Consider the following 18,116-nt stretch of genomic DNA (forward strand, 5'->3'; position numbering starts at 1 on the left):
CAGCGAGTAGGAGCAGGGCCATGCTGAGAATCCCCCATGAAGAAATGGACGAGCCCAAAACCTGTCGGTTCTGTCAGATTTCTACTACCTACTGTAAGTGACAGCAACACAGAAGAGAAGTAATGTATGGCTCATTTTACCCTGGAAGAAATGTACTTCTTATTTGTATGCGTTTTAAATTTTAAGATTTTCGAGACAGTTCCTCTTTAACCTATTTTGTGCACGCGCACTCCCGGCCGCGGATTCGGTAGCCAAGGAATCAATGTATCGGGCTATGGAGCCCGATCACTGATTCCTCTCCCCCGCTGAAAAAGCGACAGCTTCTCTCGGAAGTTGCGCCTTTTCTGGCCGTTCCCTCCCCGATGCGCCACTCTAAGCGTGTTACGCTTAGAGTGACGTCATGTAAACAAACTCATGGCCGCCATCTTGTGGCCAAAAAGTAATACTACAACTGAAAATAAAAATAAATTAAAATGAACACACATTTACATTATAAATCTATTGTTTACCTCCCACCCTCCCAAAACTACCCAAATAAAATGTTTACTATTAAAAAAAAAAAAAAAACCATTACAATAAAAAAACAAAAAAAACATGTAAATATTTACCTAAGGGTCTAAACTTTTTAAATATCAATGTAAAGATGAAATATTTCTACATTTTTTTTTATTTTAAACTTGTTAATAGTGATAGATGCAAAATGGAAAAAATGCACCTTTATTTCCAAATAAAATATTGTCGCCATACATTGTGATAGGGACATAATTTTAACGGTGTGGGCAAATACAATACGTGAGTTTTAATTATGGAGGCATGTATTATTTTAAAACTGTAATGGCTGAAAACTGAGAAATAATGAATTTTTTCATTTTTTTCTTATTCTTCCTGTTAAAATGCATTTGCAGTAAAGTGGCTCTTAGCAAAATGTACCCCCCAAAGAAAGCCTAATTGGTGGCGGAAAAAACAAGATAGTGATAAAGTTATAGGCTAATGAATGGGAGGTGAACATTTCTCACGTGAAAACCACGGAACCTGAATGGGTTAAGGAAGCCTCAGATAAGTATGGTACCCAAGACGCTTCTGGTCTCAGGTTCCCTTTAAACAGCAGGCAAAGTCAGTAAATGGGATAATGCGCAAGTACTGATAATGGTTTCTGTAATATTTGACTGATTACCTATCAATATTGCTGCTGAAGTTTAGGTTCTCTTAGAACGTCAATAAACGGATATGCTGTCATCCATACCTATAATGTTTCCTCTACACACAGCGCCGAGGGATCAGAGACAGCCAGTAATTACCACTCGCTGCTTTACAGGGCCCCAGGTAAAGGCTGTGCCTGACATGCTATTAGAGCAGCAGAATGACACCACTCCAGGGAGAAATAAAGCACATTATTGGCCAGACACACAACACTGAGGCATAGATACCCATACAGGAAGAATCCTGCCCCATCCTCAAACAGCTGATAGCCGGTCTAGCCACGCAAGATTTGGGGGGGGGGGGGGCGAGAATCATATTCTGTACAGCGGCAATCAGCACCTTGATATTTGTACCATAATTAACTTTAAGCGACCACTATCGCACAAAAATTTAAAATATGGTACATGTGTACTCATTTATAGGTAGTACATTTCTCTAAATAAAATTTACTGTAAATTACTTTTAGGCCTCTTTCCCATCAGGACGTTGCGTTTTAGGGGACATTATAGGTCGCATAACGTGCCCCTAATGCAACGCCTGGTGGTGTTGGTGGAGGACGCTGCCTAGAGCTGCGTTATGCAACTCTTGGTGCGCCTTTTTTGTGCTATGGACTGCGGAGACCACGTGATCCGCATCACGTGGTCCCGCCAGCCAATCGCCTCACAGAGCGGCGCTCCAGGAAGTAAACACTGCACGTCACTCAGTGCAGTGAATATTAATTAGCCATGTGGCTGACCTCCTCCTCCAACACTACTGAGCATGTGCAAACAGTCTAATGCGGTTTAGCCGCGTATAACGCACAGCATGCAGCACTTTAACCTGACGTGTAGCGTTACAATGTAACGCAATGTGGGCACTGTGAACAGCCCATTGATTTTTCATTACTGTGCAGTGGGCTGCGTTACAGGCTGTTCTAACGTGTGCCTGTAACGTCCCACTGTGAAAGCAGCCTTAACCTATGTTGCGGTCCCTTACAGCAGGCAGTAGAAATCTGATTGGACCTGACATGTTTTGGACTGGTCCATCACCTCATGCGGGATTCTCTGGGTTTTCTTCATTTTCGGACTACTGTAACCCCTAAACCAACCACCCACAATCAATATATGTACCTTATCTCCCGTTTCATCGGATGCATAATTTGCATATATATCGCCGCTCTCCATCCACGTTCTGGCTGTTATTTCCCCCCTCCCCCCCCCCTGTTAAAGAATCCAATATGGCAGCGAGCCCCGCATCTACTTCCGGGGCATTTATCATTACCCATCCATCGGGCACTTCCCTTTAGCGCTGCGCACGAGAGGACGTCATTATCATGCATGCGCAGAACGTCCTCTCGTGCTCGCACCCAGTGACATTGTGCACAGCTTCAGCGCATAGGACCGAGCCAGCAGGCGGGCGGAGCAGCTGGAGGGGGCGTGCCTGTCTTGAAACGCAGGACTCAAACCAGGAACAGCACTTTAGCTTCCTGGGTTGAAATCTCAGACTTTAAAGTCGGAGATTTCAGAGAAGCATACCGAGGCCACCGGGAGCGCCATCACATGGACTAACTGACGAAAAGGTAGGTCTCAAGACAGCAAGCATACCCCAGTAGTCCATATTGATTTAAAAAACAGGCTTACAGTATCCCTTTAAAGGACATCTGAAGTGAAAGGGATATGGAGGCTGCCATATTTATTTCCTTATTCTTCAAACCCACCTCGGGTTCTCTTTAAATTATCTGCATACAGAGGCTGGATCTGCCTATACAGCGCAGCCTCTGTTGCTATCCTAAACCCCCCTAAGGTCCCCCTGCACTCTGCAATCCCTCATAAATCACAGCCACGCTGCTGACAAACAGCTTGTCAGAGCTGGCTGTGTTTATCTCTATAGTGTCAGTCTGCTGCTCTCCCTGCCTCCTGCAGAACTCCAGTCCCCGCCTGCATCCCTTCCATTCCCTGCTGATTGGAGGGAAGGGACGGGGGCAGAGCCCGGAGCTATGCAGGAGGCGGGGGAGCAGCTGAGACTGACACTACAGATGTAAATACAGCCTCACAGCACGGTTGTGATTTATGAGGGATTGCAGAGTGCAGGGGGACCTTAGGGGGGTTTTGGATAGCAACAGAGGTTGGGCTGTATAGGCAGATCCAGCCTCTGTATGCAGATAACATTCTTTAAACACACCTCGGGTTCTCTTTAAGCAATACCAGTTGCCTGGCAACCCTGCTGATCCTCTGCCTCTAATACTTTTAGCCACAGACCCTGAACAAGCATGCAGCAGATCAGGTGTTTCTGACATTATTGTCAGATCTGACAAGATTAGCTGCATGCTTGTTTCTGGTGTTATTCAGACACTACTGCAGCCAAACAGATCAACAGGGCTGCCAGGCAACTGGTATTGTATAAAAAGGAAATAAATATGTCTGCCTCCATATATTTTTCACATCAGTTGTCCTTTAAAAGGATAAGCGAGGCGACAAAAAAAAAAAAAAAAAAAATCTCTTTACTAACCAGGGGCTCCTTCCAGCCTCACGTCATGCATGTCCCTCGCCGCAGTTCCGGAGTTCTCCCGGGTCCCGCTGGCAGCCTCTGAAGTTTTCTGCAAATGCGCGGGCATGCGTCCATGTCACCGGGAGCGTACCGCCCGCTGCAGGCAGAGAAATTTGGCCAAACTGCAATCACTCCATTAGGCTCACCTACATCCATTTTCAATGCAATAGCAATTTTCACTGCTGAAAATGTTCTAATCATGGGTCCTAGGCCTAAAGCCTGGTCCACACTTACAAGAATGATTGGTCAACCAATTTTACCACCTCCATGTAGTGTGAAGGTTTTCCTACATAATCTGCTCAGTATTCAATATCTATTCACCCTCATACTACATGGAGGGGGTGAAATTGGTCAGTGATTGGCCAATCATAATTGAAAGTGTATATACCAGGCTTAAAGGTTACGGCATGGAGTGACTGAATCAGCCTCAGCTGTCTTGCACACAACTACTAATGTTAAAGTTAGAGTCCCAGCAGGAGCTTAAACATTATTGTAACCCTCACCTCATTGGACTGGGGCATATGAGTGATGTGCGGCAGCTGCAGGATCTCCTACTAATGTTATCCAGTACAGCCGCTAAGGACCATGTCACATTGCCAGTTATTTGTAGCTTCATCCGGCATGCACAGTAGCTACAAACGTGCTAGAATTACACGCCAGCTAAAGAAATACATTTAAAATACCCCCCACAAAACTAGTTGTCAAGGTCCTGCTTCTAAGCAGTGCGTCAGTGCAAGGCAACCCTCTAATATCAGCCACAGACTTAAAGGGTATCTAAAGTAACCCTTTAAAAAAAAAAAAAGAGAAGTAATTGCCTTTAAAGAGAACCCAACATGGGGATCGAAAGAATCAAATATACATACCTGGGGCTTCCTAAACCCCCATCTAGCCTGATCGCTCCCTCGTCACCCTCAGTCGCTGCCTGGTTCATCTGAAAATGGCCCCAGAAAGCCCCCAGTCTGTGGCCAACTGGACATGCGCATCCAAGCTGCGCACTCCGGTCACCGTGTGCGTTTTGCGCCAGTACAGTACTATTGCGCAGGCCGCTTCTGGCAACAAGGTGCGCAAGGCCGGACTGCGCCTGTGCCAGGTGGCAACTGAGGATGACGAGGGAGCTGTATATTTTTTCTTTAAATCCCCACCTCAGGTACACCTTAAGGCTGACATACACTTATAACGGGTCCGTGTGTTAAAGCAGCCAACTTGTTTTACCGAATGCTCCAATCTTTGTGAACTGACATTGAGTTATTTACCACAGAATGTGCGTTGCTGAAAATGCGACCAGCAAAGTGGAGATGAGGCAAATGTAATCCAGATACCATCTCTACAGGTCAATTTGTACCACAATTGGCAAGAGTCCAAAAGCCTCATATGCATTTGTACTGTCGCCTGCAGGGATTGAGACTATGTCTCTGGCCACAGTTCAGGGCCGAGTGCTGTACAGACGTGTTACTTCTATATGAATATGGAGGCAGGCGGGATGACAGGCAGCACATGTCAAGTGGCTTCTGGGGGGTCAGTTAGGCATTGTTATAACATTTTTGTTAAAAATGCTAGGCTGAACAAAGGGCTTTTTCACACTGGCATTTTCGCTGCAGCCTACCGCAGGGCAATGAAAATCTATGGGTGAAATCACATTGCCTGCTGTGCTCTGCACCGGAAGTACCCTAACATGAGCGCACACCTATGTTACATTGTTGCTCCTGCGGCAGACACGAAGTCATGCAAGTCTATAGCGACACATATGTTTTCAAATGCGCAGAAGCGTATTTCAGCAATATGCTTTTAAAAAAGTTGAAAAAGAAAACATGTCTGACTCCATATCCCTCTTTCCTGGACAGAGATGGCGGCATACCTCTGGGGTTAGGCTCCACCCCCTGACCCCAATAGGACAGCTTGCTTATAAAAACAAAACCCCGCCTCCCCCCGCCATTCTCTTTTTTCTGTCCTCTCATGGGCAGGTTTGCTTTTTGTTTTTCTCTCATTTTGTATTGTTTAAATCTGCCATTTTTGTTTCTTCTTTTGAATTTTTTTGGGCAGTTTGACGGGTTCAGCCTCTCCCGTCAGGCGGTACGCATTGCGGCCTCTAAATGGGGCTTAAATATGCGAGGGCAATCCCTTTGTTGCCGCCTCCCTGTGTGCTGTGAGCCGTCTTACCCAGCGTCCGGACGAGGGTGGCTGCTATCTTCCGCCCTCTCTCCTTTACCTTCCGGATTGGGCAAGTGACGTCAGAGGATCTCGCGAGATCCGGGCGTCCATTTAACTGGACACATTACCGGAAGCATTGTACAGGACGCCAGAGCGGGTGCAGTGGGTTTGCTGCGGTACCGCTTTTTCACCTATCCAGCCTGCGGTTGGAGTGCCAGGCAGGAGGACCACCCGGTGCAAGTTGGGGAACTACAAGGTATTTCAGCATGTCTGCAGGAGCAGGTGATATGTTTTTTATACCTTTTGTGGATTCATCTGATATTTGCATTGTGTGCTTTTTTAAGATGGAAGAAGCGGATAAACATCCCTCAAAGAGTCAGATGAGGTAATGAGTGATTATTTAATCGCTCTCGATTCTATATCACAGCACCAGGGTGTATATTTAAAATTAATTGCACGGGCTTAAAAGAGGACTATTTTCTCCCATCAGTAGGAGTGGATGTTTTTAGTGGAACATATCTTTTTGTGTTTCCACAGTCCGCCTGATGGAGAAAGGAGGAGTGAGGGGTCTAAAGGGCGCCAATCCTCTGGAAAACTTCGATCCCCTTCGAGGTCAAACAGAGATGAAAGATCATCTAGAAGAGATTCGCCCAGAAAGCAGAGCAAGAAATCTGATAAAAGACAATCGCCTAAAGACAGGCAGTCTAGGAGACGATCTCCCAGTAGAAGCAGATCTCCTAGGAGATATTATTCAAGCAGATATTATTCCTCACGCAGGAGTAGGTCTCCACAGCGCATCAATTATTCACCAGAATACAGATCTCACAGACATAGATCAAATAGGCGCTCTAACAGTCCTTATGAGAGACGAAGATCTTCTCCAGGACCAAGCAAAGCGCAAAGATATTCTCAGCCAGAAAGATCATGCTGCTGGTCATGTGGGCAGCCGGCAATGCCTGACAAGATGGTATGCGAGGCCTGCTTTATGGAGCTGGGCAAGGAGAAGGAGTCAGATAATCAGCAAGTAATGATGTTTATACAACAGGCGGTTCAAGAATCGTTTGAAAAATTGGCGGCTACTCAAGCACCGGCAGTTAATCCACAGAATCAGTCGGAGGAAGCTTCTACCTCTGCGGGGCTACCGCCAGTAGGCTTTGACTTCGCACTAATTCCAGCCTTTGTATCGGAAGTAAAATCAGCAATAGGCTGGGAAGAAGAAGGAGCGGTACAAGAACCGGATAAATATTATCCTCACCTAGACAAACAACCAAACAACTTTCCCTTCATGAAAGTAATTAAGGATATCTTTCATAAAGAATGGAGCAAAGTGGAACAGAAGCCGTCTTTGGCGAACAGGTTCACAAAGCTTTATCCCTTCAATGAGGATGATGTTAAGATAATGGAGTCTCCGCCAGTGGTAGACGCCTCAATAATGAGGCTAGCCAGGCATGTAACTCTCCCTATGGACAATGCAGTTTCATTCACCAACCCTCTAGATAGGAAGATTGATACGGATTTAAAGAAGGCTTTTCTGGCAGCTGGGGCCGCTTGTAGACCAGCAGTGGCATTGACTTCCTTGGCAAAGGCGGCGAAGGTATGGATAGAAAATATCGAAACAGCTTTAAAATTCTGACACTGACAGAAGTGAAATTATAAAGGCATTGGATGAGCTGAAGTTGACCAGTGAATTCATGGGAGAGGCCGCTATCGACACAATCAGATCATCGGCAAGGGCAATGCTCCATACTGTGACAGCAAAGAGGGCTCTTTGGTTGAAACCGTGGTCGGCAGACCAATCATCTCGAAATAATTGGTGTAAGATTCCGTTTGATGGAAAACACCTATTTGGCCCTGAAATGGATGGCGCAATAGCGAAAGATACTGGAGGAAAGTCCGGATTGTTGCCGCAAGACAGAAGAACTAAGCCCTTTCGCCAACAGTCAAATACAAAACAATCAACAAGCAGATTTCAGCAGGCAAGATCTTATAAGCCAGGGAAGCAGTTCAACAGAAACTGGAAAGGTTCACAGTCTTCCTTTCTCAAGTCAGGAAAACCTAAGTCAACTCTTAGTTCCGGACAAAATCAGAAACCATTCTGAAGGTACGTCCACCCGGTCTATTCCAGTAGGAGCAAGATTGCAATACTTCTGGAGAGTCTGGGTGGAGTCGATAGAAGATACTTGGGTGCACAGGACTCTAAGAAAAGGACATTCGTGGAAATTCAAGAGAACTCCACCAAAGAGAAAGTTTATAGAAACAAGACTACCAAAAAACGGGCTGAAGGGGAAAGTATTGATGGACTATATAGACTCATTAGCCCAAGTAAGAGCAATAATTCCAGTTCCATGCAAGGAAAAGTTTTCAGGGATTTACTCACCGTTGTTCGTAGTTCCAAAAAGTTCAGGGGGATGGAGGCCAGTCTTGGATCTGAAATTTCTAAACAAACACATAAAGATCCGTCACTTCAGGATGGAGTCACTGCAAACCATAATAAAATTGGTGAGAATAGACGACTGGATGACGACCATCGATCTGTCGGACGCCTATCTTCACATTCCAATAAAAGACAGTTTTCAGAAATTTCTCAGATTCTCAATCAAAGATCACCACTGGCAGTTCCGGAGTCTTCCTTTCGGTCTGTCAATGGCTCCAAGGACGTTCTCCAAAGTTCTTCTTCCAGCAATTGCCTCATTAAGACGCAGAGGACTGAGGGTATTTCATTATCTGGACGACATTCTGCTAGTTCATCAAGATCGTTCAGTCTTACTACACCATCAGAAGATTCTAGTGGAAGAATTGCAGAGACTAGGTTGGATGATAAACTTTCAAAAGAGTCAGCTGAGACCGTCCCAGGACATGATTTTCCTGGGGGCCAGGTTTATTACCAGGGAGAACAAGATATGCCTTCCAGACCAGAAGATGGTGATGATTCAGCAGAAGGTCAGAGCATTCTTAACCCAGAGGGTAGTATTAGCCAAGCAGTGTCTGAGTCTCCTAGGAACCTTTTCATCGGCAATACCGATGGTGAAATGGGCACATTGGCACATGAGAGGGTTACAGGTCTTCTTCCTCAGATCATGGAACAAGCGGAACCTATTTCAAAGGTTGATTCTACCCCTGAAGGTAAAGAACTCGCTGTGGTGGTGGACGCTCTCGTCCCACCTCAAGACGTGTCACCAGATACAACAACAGAGTCCGGTAGTGATAACCACAGATGCAAGTCTGCAAGGATTGGGAGCACACTGCAAGGGATTTTGCGTACAAGAGAAGTGGAGAGTCCCTCTAGTAGAGGTCGCTTCAAATCTCCTGGAACTAAAGGCAGCCTTTTTAGCTTTAAGGGCTTTCAGTCATCTGATCCAACGGGAAGTAGTACTTCTCCAGATAGACAATACTACAGCGGTATCCTATATCAGGAGGCAAGGGGGGACAAGGAGTCAGTCCCTCTTAGAAGTGACAGCCTACATCATGGATTGGGCTCAAAAGAACTTGTCGGATTTGACAGCAGTATATCTGCCAGGGAAACAGAATATCCTAGCGGATCAGCTGAGCAGACACTTCTCCAGTATCCACGAATGGTCACTGAACCAGGAGGTATTCCAGCAACTTGTTCACAAATGGGGATCCCCATTATTTGCTTCAGTCAAGAACTCGAAGGTAACCAGGTTCTATTCACGCCTTCACCATCCGGAGGCTTTAGGGACAGACTGTTTCTTGCACCCGTGGACATTCAACCTCGGGTATGCCTTTCCACCATTTCCAATGTTAACAAAATTCTTGCAGAAGTTAGCAAGGGAATCATGCACGATCATAGCTATTGTGCCTTACTGGCCGAGAAGGCCATGGTTCACGCTACTGTTGGAACTGAGTATGGAAGAACCATGGAGCCTTCCAACGATTCCAGACCTGCTCTCTCAGGGAAGCCTGCTGTGTCCAAATGTCAACAGCCTCAGTTTAACGGCGTGGAAGTTGAAAGGGAAAAATATAGGACCCTTGGATGCTCTGAAGAAGTAATTAGTACTCTGCTGCAGGCAAGAAAAAGATCTACGAATTCAACATACCACAGAATCTGGGAGAGATTTGCAGCATTTGCTACCACAGAACGTTTTAATGTATTGATGCCTAATGTTCATCATATTCTAAACTTTCTACAAACAGCAGTGGACAAGCAGTTAAGTTTATCAGCAGTCAAGGTTCAGGTCTCGGCTTTATCGGCCTTAACAAACGAAAGATGGGCCTTGAATCCGTTGGTGATACAGTTCATACAAGGAGTGCAGAAGATTAGGCCCGCGAGAAAGCCTTTCTTTCCCCAGTGGGATTTGTCTCTCGTGTTGCAAGTTTTATCAGAACCTCCGTTTCATCCTGTGGAGTCTGCCTCCCTGTGGAATATAACTTTGAAAACTATTTTCTTAGTAGCCATAGCTTCTGCAAAACGTGTTTCAGATCTGCAAGCGCTGGGGTGTTCACAAAACCTACTTCAGTTTTTCCCAGATAGAGTTGTAATCCGACCGGTTATTGATTACATCCCAAAGGTCGCTAGTTCCTTTCACATAAATCAAGAATTGACTTTGCCAACATTCCCAATGGAGCATGTATGTCACCCAGTAGATGTAGGGAGAAGCATAAAGGCTTACTTAGACAATACAGCTTCTTTCAGGTCAACAGATCGTTTGTTTGTGAATATTCAAGGGCCAAAAAAGGGAGCCTCAGTTACGGCCAAAACGATTGCTAATTGGCTAGTCAAGTTGATTCAGCAAAGTTACAAAAGTAAGGGTTTAGAAGTTCCTGTAGAGGTTCATGCACATTCGACCAGAGGAATGGCTGCCTCTTGGGCTTCGTTCACGAAAGTCTCGGTTGATACAATCTGTAAGGCCGCAAGTTGGTCATCTCCACATACTTTCCTATCTCATTACCATGTTGATCCTGCCTCTCTGACTACATTGAGTTTTGGAAAAGCTGTTCTGTCGGCAGTTGTAAAATAAAATATGTTGTGTTTTGCATTTCCCTCCCTCGTGTTGTGATTTTTTATGTCCCAGAGGTATGCCGCCATCTCTGTCCAGGAAACAGGAAAATTGAATACTCACCTTCCGGTAATTTTCCTTTCCTGGAACAGAAGATGGCGGCATACGAATCCCACCCTCCTGTCCATTCGAGGACTGATTTTCATGAGAATGGCGGGGGGAGGCGGAGTTTTGTTTTTATAAGCAAGCTGTCCTATTGGGGTCAGGGGGTGGAGCCTAACCCCAGAGGTATGCCGCCATCTTCTGTTCCAGGAAAGGAAAATTACCGGAAGGTGAGTATTCAATTTTCCTGTTTCTTCAGGCGTACTTTAAAAAAAAAAAAAAAAAAAAACAAGGCTAAACAAGGGCTTTAAAGGACAACTGTAGTCAGACTTACATGGAGGCTGCCATATTTATTTCCTTTTAAGGGGGTGATGTGGGGGTTTGCCAAGGATAAAACCCGCCACTTACATGGGGCTTCTATCAGCCCCCTGTAGCAGTAAAGTCTCACGCCGTCCTCCTCCGATCTGCCGTTCCCTGCCACTGGGCATTATTCATCTGCCATAGCCGAATAATGCGCGCTGCCGTTCGCGTCATCGGAAGCTTACTGCGCAGGCGCAGTACGAAGTTTTCTTGTACTGCGCCTGTGCAGTAAGCTTCTGATGACATGGGCGGGAGTGAGCATGGCCACGCAGTTGGATGGCGTGACACGCTAGACCGGGACCGGCGATGGGGAAAGGCGGATCGGAGGAGGACGGCGTGGGACATTACTGCTACAGAGGGCTGATAGGAGCCCCAGGTAAGTGGCGGTTTTTATCTTTAGCAAACTTCCACAGAACCCCTTTAAAGAGACTCCGTAACAAAAATTGCATCCTGTTTTTTATCATCCTACAAGTTCCAAAAGCTATTCTAATGTGTTCTGGCTAACTGCAGCACTTTCTACTAACACAGTCTCTGTAATAAATCAATGTATCTTTCCCCTGTCAGACTTGTCGGCCTGTGTCTGGAAGGCTGCCAAGTTCTTCAGTGTTGTGGTTCTGCTATGAACTCCCCTTTATGCACACTGCCTGTGTGTTATTTAGGATTAGAGCAGCTTCTCTCTTCTCTCTCTTATCTTTTACAAGCTGGATAAATTGTCCTCTGAGCTGGCTGGGCTTTCACATACTGAGGAATTACAAACAAGGGCAAAGCTGTTTGCAGGAAGAAAAGAGCAGCCTGAAACTTCAGTGCATGGGGGAAAGAAACACACAAATGATCTCTTGAGATTCAAAAGGAAGGCTGTATACAGCCTGCTTGTGTATGGATGTATTTTCTATGTGTGGCCATACTGTACATCAACCTACTTCCTGTTTTGGTGGCCATTTTGTTTGTTTACAAACAAACTTTTTAAAACTGTTTTTAACCACTTTTAATGCGGCGAGGAGCGGCAAAATTGTGACAGAGGGTAATAGGAGATGTCCCCTAACGCACTGGTATGTTTACTTTTGAGCGATTTTAACAATACAGATTCTCAAGCAATACAAGTTGCCTGGCAAGACCTGCATTCCATTTTAGCTGCAGTAGTGTCCAAATCACACCAGAAACAAGCATGCAGCTAATCTTGTCAGAGTTTACAAAAATGTCAGAAACACCTGATCTGCTGCATGCTTGTTCAGGGTCTATGGCTAAAAGTATTAGAGGCAGAGCATCAGCAGGATAGCCAGGTAACTGGTATTGCTTAAAAGGAAATAAACATGGCAGCCTCCATATACCTCTCACTACAGTTTTCCTTTAAAGGTAGCCATACACTGGTCGATTTGCCATCAGATTCGACCAACAGATAGATCCCTCTCTGATCGAATCTGATCAGAGAGGGATCGTATGGCTGCCTTTACTGCAAACAGATTGTTAACCGATTTCAGCCTGAAACCGTTCACAATCTGTGGTGGTGGTGCTGCCACCGCTCCCCCTGCCCGCATGCATTACCTGCTCCGCCGGCACGACTCCAGTCCCCAGGTCTCCGCTGTCTTCTCTGCTCTGGTCACCGGGTACGGCATGCTTCACTTCTTCCTGCCCGGCAGGAAGTTTAAACAGTAGAGCGCCCTCTACTGTTTAAACTTCCTGCCGGGCTAGAAGAAGTGAAGCATCCCGGACCCGGAGACCAGAGCGGAGACGGAGCAGCGGTGACCGGGGTGAGTCGCGCCGGCGGAGCAGGTAATGTATCGCCACTCTATTGCGTCGGTCGTCGGGCACTCGAACGCCGCTAGCAACGCACTCCCTACCCGCGGGCGATCGACAGTAATTTCCCGCACGGAGCATTCGACAGGATCGATCTATTTCGGGACGAAATAGATCGAAATTTAGCATGTAGCGTGAACAATCCCAGTGATCGAATCTGCTGTCGATCGGCGGGGAATCGGCCTAGTGTATGGCCAGCTTAAGCCTAAAGCCTCAGACATGCTTAACATAACCCTAAACAACAGTTGACATTTCAGGGAACAAGCACTTGTCAGCTACACTATTTTGCTATAGCTGAGCAAAACATGCTGCTAAACAGAGAGGGGAGAGCGACAACAGGGGACAAACCACATCCCATGGCACAGAAAAGGGCACTAGTCTATTCGACCTAGCAGGAACCTGCATAGGGAACAGTTCTTCATCCACAGCACCCTCTTACAGAACAAAGCATTGTGATTGGCCAAATAGTGTGGGTGTAGTTTACTACAACCTATTGGAAACCTAGCAGTTTGAAAGGGTGATGTCCACCCAATCACATTAGCTGAATTGGCCACTAGTCTACTTTAGCGGACACAGCAGGAAACCTCATAGGCAAATTTAGCTAACATAATTAGGTGGACGAACGTCTAGGTTTCCAATAGGTTGAAGAAAACTAAGCCCCCACTATTCAGCCAATCAAAACACTTTGTGCTGTAGGTGGGCGTTTTGATTGGCGAGCTGTTTCCTATGAGCTTCCCTGCTTGGTCCCCTACCTAAAGTATACCAGCGGTGCTAAATTTTACTATTATTATTTTCAAGTATTTATATAGCGCCGACATCTTCCGCAGCGCTGTACAGAGTATATTGTCTTGTCACTTAACCGTCCCTATAAGGGGCTCACAATCTAATCCCTACCATAGTCCTATGTCTATGTATCATGTCTGCTCCTTCATCATTGTCTGGTACTCGGGGGCAAAGGATAGGCTCAAACTCCAGAGAGTCATCAACGAGGCTGAGAGGATCATTGGGTCGCCCCTGCCACCCTTGGACCTTCTCCACACATCCAGAATGAGGTCCAGGGCAAATAGAATCACTCTGGATCCCTCCCACCCTGGCAATCACTTCTTCCGTCCCCTCCGCTCGGGACGTCGCTATAGGTCCATCTACACCAAAACCACCAGGCGTAGGAACACATTCTTCTCTCAAGCGATCACTCTCCTAAACTCAGATCCTCTCCCAATGCCATCTCCTTATCCCCTTCTGCACCTGGGTGCACTAGAGGACAGACTTGCATAATATAGTGACAATCTTTCTATGTGTCTTTTGCTATGTTGTAATGTTTCGTATAAATTGTACTGTGTAGTGTCACTTGTACTGTTTGCAATGCCAACCTGCCTTATGTCCACAAATAATTCCAGGTGCGGCGCACGTCGCACTTGGCGAATAAAGTCATTCTGATTCTGATGTATCATAGTCTGGGGCCAATTCAGGGAGAAGCATAACTTATCTGTATTTTTTGGGATGTGGGAGTACCCAGAGGAAACCAATGGGGGAGAACATACAAACTCCTTGCAGATGTTGATCTGGCTAGGATTCAAACCGGAGAGCGCTAACCACTACACCACCGTGCTACTATGAGACTTCCTATGACGGTTATTGGGTGGATAATGTTGTTCTGGGACAGCTGTACACACACTAGATATTGGGCTGTGTACAAAGATCTTGCATGCAAATCAGATCAGTCCTGTGCAAAGTGTCAGCTCACAAGAGGCTAAAATTCAAGCTCATCTATAGAACCTGATATCCAGATGAGACTTGGCCTCATATATCAATATGGAAGGGGAAAATAATGTCCTGCAGCAATTAACAATGGAAACCCCTCTGACTGCCTGTAAGTAGCCCGACCCTGTTTGTATAACAGCTGTAGAGATTTTCATTCCATGACTGGTCCGCTTTGAATGAGCCTCAGCCTGGCCCCGGTCGCTCAGTGGCAATGCTGGGGCCTCAGGCAGGCAGTGATTGGGCCCATCAGGCTGGGGGGACCCGTAAAGAGCCCCGCCCCTCCCCCCACACTCACCAGCCGGGCCCGTGAGGCCTTCGCTCTCCCCTCTGCAGCGTCACCAGCAGGCAGCCAGGCTGGACCAGCGCTCCCCTCTCCTCTCCGCAATCCCGAGCGGCGCAGGCCGCAGACAACAAACCATCCGCGGCTCCGCGCATGCGCAGCAGCCGCTACATCCGGGACACACACAGGAGGGCGGAGAGGCGTGGCTGCGCGGCCAGCGGGAATCTGGGGGCTGGGCTGTGAGGGAGACTGCTAGCGGCCTTGGGCGGGGCTTAGGTGATCACCACGGTAACAGAAGTACGGAGAGATGGGCGTAGCGGGGAAATGACTGGGAGTGGCCACGCTGCTAGTTGGATCGCTTGATCCGGGTGGGTCTGAAGGAGGACTGGAAAAATGGGCGGGAAGGGAAAGAGCTTACTCTGCTGGATGAAATTAGGAATAGGCTCTTAGGAAGCGTGGGCGGAGCTTCTGGTTAGGCAACCACGACTACGGGTGATGGGAGGGGCCGTTGGAAGAATGGGCGGGATGAGAACATAGTAGGCGTGGTTATGTGGGAAGCAGGAATGGAGAGCCTGGGGAATGGAGAGGCGGAGCTAGTTCATCACTATGGTAATAGTATCTGTGATTGGCAAGTGTGACCACCATAATATATTTGGGAAAGGAGGAGGCTGCAGCGTGAGAGAGTTCTGCTACCCTGGGGCATTATATCAGGATGCTTGAAATAAAAAGTACATGTAAACAGTATACATGTAAAACAAGTAACGTTAATTGGCAATAGAATGCAGCAGGGCACATAGACCCTTCACCAAGGAAAGCAGCCAAGATCCCCAACAGAATCCCACTCATAAGACCCCACCAGAACCAAAACAATAAAGGTCCTTTCAACACTGTTGCATCATGTCACATCAGACAAATGCAAATACAATGACTAGTACATCGCGGTAACTCCCCACTGTCCCTCTTTTGGAGGGACAGTCCCTCTTTGGGAGCCCTGCCCCTCTGTCCTCATTTGTCCCTATTTCTATGTAAATGTATTTATTTCTCTACTTAAAAATGTGTTTGATTGACTCTAAACTTTATTCCCATCCTTTATATATTACTAATTTTAAAATGTTAATATGGAGGAAAATGAAGCAGGATAGAAAGGACCAGCAGCATGGTTTGAATTAGAGAACACTTTAAGAAAAAGAAAAGATAAGTGACTGGCACTGCATTGCCTAGGTATTCTGGATGAGCACCTCCGGAGTACAGCTGATAGGGTATGTACCTTCCATGTGCTCAGGATAGAAATTACAGACAGGGTTCCACATGTAAAGAAGAGTAAATATCCGGCACTACTGCATTTAATAACAGTCCTCGTGACTATTCATCCATTACAGCAAATGGCATTGCAAGGTTGGTTACAGTGGCGTAGCTAGGGAGCTGTGGGCCCCGATGCAAGTTTTACAATGGGGCCCCCCAAGCGCTCTATACATAACAATTGATACGGCGCACCAAAACCTGCCAATGGCAACTACAGTGTCAGAGGTGCAAGAAGGGGATGAGGAACAGTTTGTTAATGATTACTAATATTCAAAGTATCTATATAAGTGATTATTATGAGTACAGGACCAATAGAGAGCTAAAACTGTAGTTGAGGGAGGGCCCTTCGGGGCCCCTCTGGCCCAAGGGCCCCGATGCGATCGCTACCTCTGCAACCCCTATTGCTACGCCCCTGGTTGGTTAACATACCCTATTGGTGTTTCTGCCGTGGGGCAATGTGGGAGCAGCGGTCTGCCTGACGACCGTTTCGCTTGATAAATACTTCTTCTAATGCTACGTACACACTTGCGATAACTATCGTTTGCAAGGAACGATAGTTACCAGACGAACGATATTGGAAAGATTGGAATGCAACGATGGGATGCAGCGATCATCATACACATTTTAACGATAGTTCTCGCAGAAAAGAACGATCAGAAGGAAATGTTGCGTACATATTTATATAAAATTAAAAAAAAAAACCACTGACATGGAGTTACAATAGATACAAATATATGATTGTTAACTTTAAAACAAAGTTTAATTGAAATGAGCAATGTAACAATCTTTATGGCCGCGCTACAAAGGAAGTACTGAAGCTGGGCAGAATTCAACGCAGGCGCATTGGCCCTTGTAACGATCGTTCTCGGCCAATGTCTGTACACACTATAGTTTTGTAACGATTGTCGGTAGATACGATCCGTCAGGTTGGATATTTCCATCTTCCCGATGTCGTTCTTTTGTCGTTCGTGTTAATGATCGTTGGGTAAAGTTCTTTCCCCGATTGTCGGCGGAACGATCGTTAATGAGCTGTTTCAAACGACCGTAGTCGCCAGTGTGTACGCAGCATGAGGCTCCGTGCTAGTATGTTGACCAACCTTGCAATGCCATTTGCTGTAATGGATGAATAGGCGCGAGGACTGTTATTAAATGTATGGAGTTCACAAATCTGCAGTAGTGCGGGATATTTACTCTTCTTTACATGTGGTTTGAATTATAAAACAACATATTTTTCTTATGAAATTTTTATGGTATGCATGACTAGGAGTGTGTTGGGGGCGTGATCAGGGGAGTGGCTTGAGTGTCCCTCTTTCTCAGCTCAAAAAGTTGGGTGGTATGCTAGTATCAACCCAACTGCTATCTCAGATCTGCATATGACCTTCTTCTGCCTTCCTCTAGAATAACCTCCTGGGCATCCAAATATACAAGACTTCTCATGTTGGTTCACCCCTCCTCTCGAATCTCCTTCCAAAACACACTCTCCAACCTTTAAAGGGACTGTCCGAGGCGCTTTCTCCAGACCGTCAGCTGTCGTGTGCCCATGCTGAGCTGCCTGCTGGTGGGTCACGTTCGGTGCTACCGCCTGCGCGAGGGCGCTGACGTCATCTGGAGTGTACTGCGCAGGCTCATCTTGCAACGGGGACCCGGGGCCACCGGCGGGCAACAGAGCTGCAGCGAGGGCACAG

At 46.5% G+C, this 18,116-nt stretch overlaps 1 protein-coding gene across 5 annotated transcripts in view; it reads right to left on the reverse strand.

The window, feature by feature from the left end:
- The window catches only part of SMAD4 (SMAD family member 4), a 103,711-nt gene extending 88,376 nt beyond the window's left edge, over positions 1-15,335 (reverse strand). Inside the window, exon 1 of one of the 5 annotated variants that reach the window (XM_068251350.1) lies at positions 15,145-15,335. The gene's annotated coding sequence lies outside the window, so the exon portion shown is untranslated. The remainder of the gene's footprint in view (positions 1-15,144) is intronic. The other 4 variants (XM_068251351.1, XM_068251352.1, XM_068251353.1 and 1 more) reach the window with 4 other exon arrangements.
- Positions 15,336-18,116: the final 2,781 nt, after the last annotated feature.

Source organism: Hyperolius riggenbachi, chromosome 1 (genome assembly GCF_040937935.1).
Source record: "Hyperolius riggenbachi isolate aHypRig1 chromosome 1, aHypRig1.pri, whole genome shotgun sequence".
NCBI classification, from domain to species: domain Eukaryota; kingdom Metazoa; phylum Chordata; class Amphibia; order Anura; family Hyperoliidae; genus Hyperolius; species Hyperolius riggenbachi.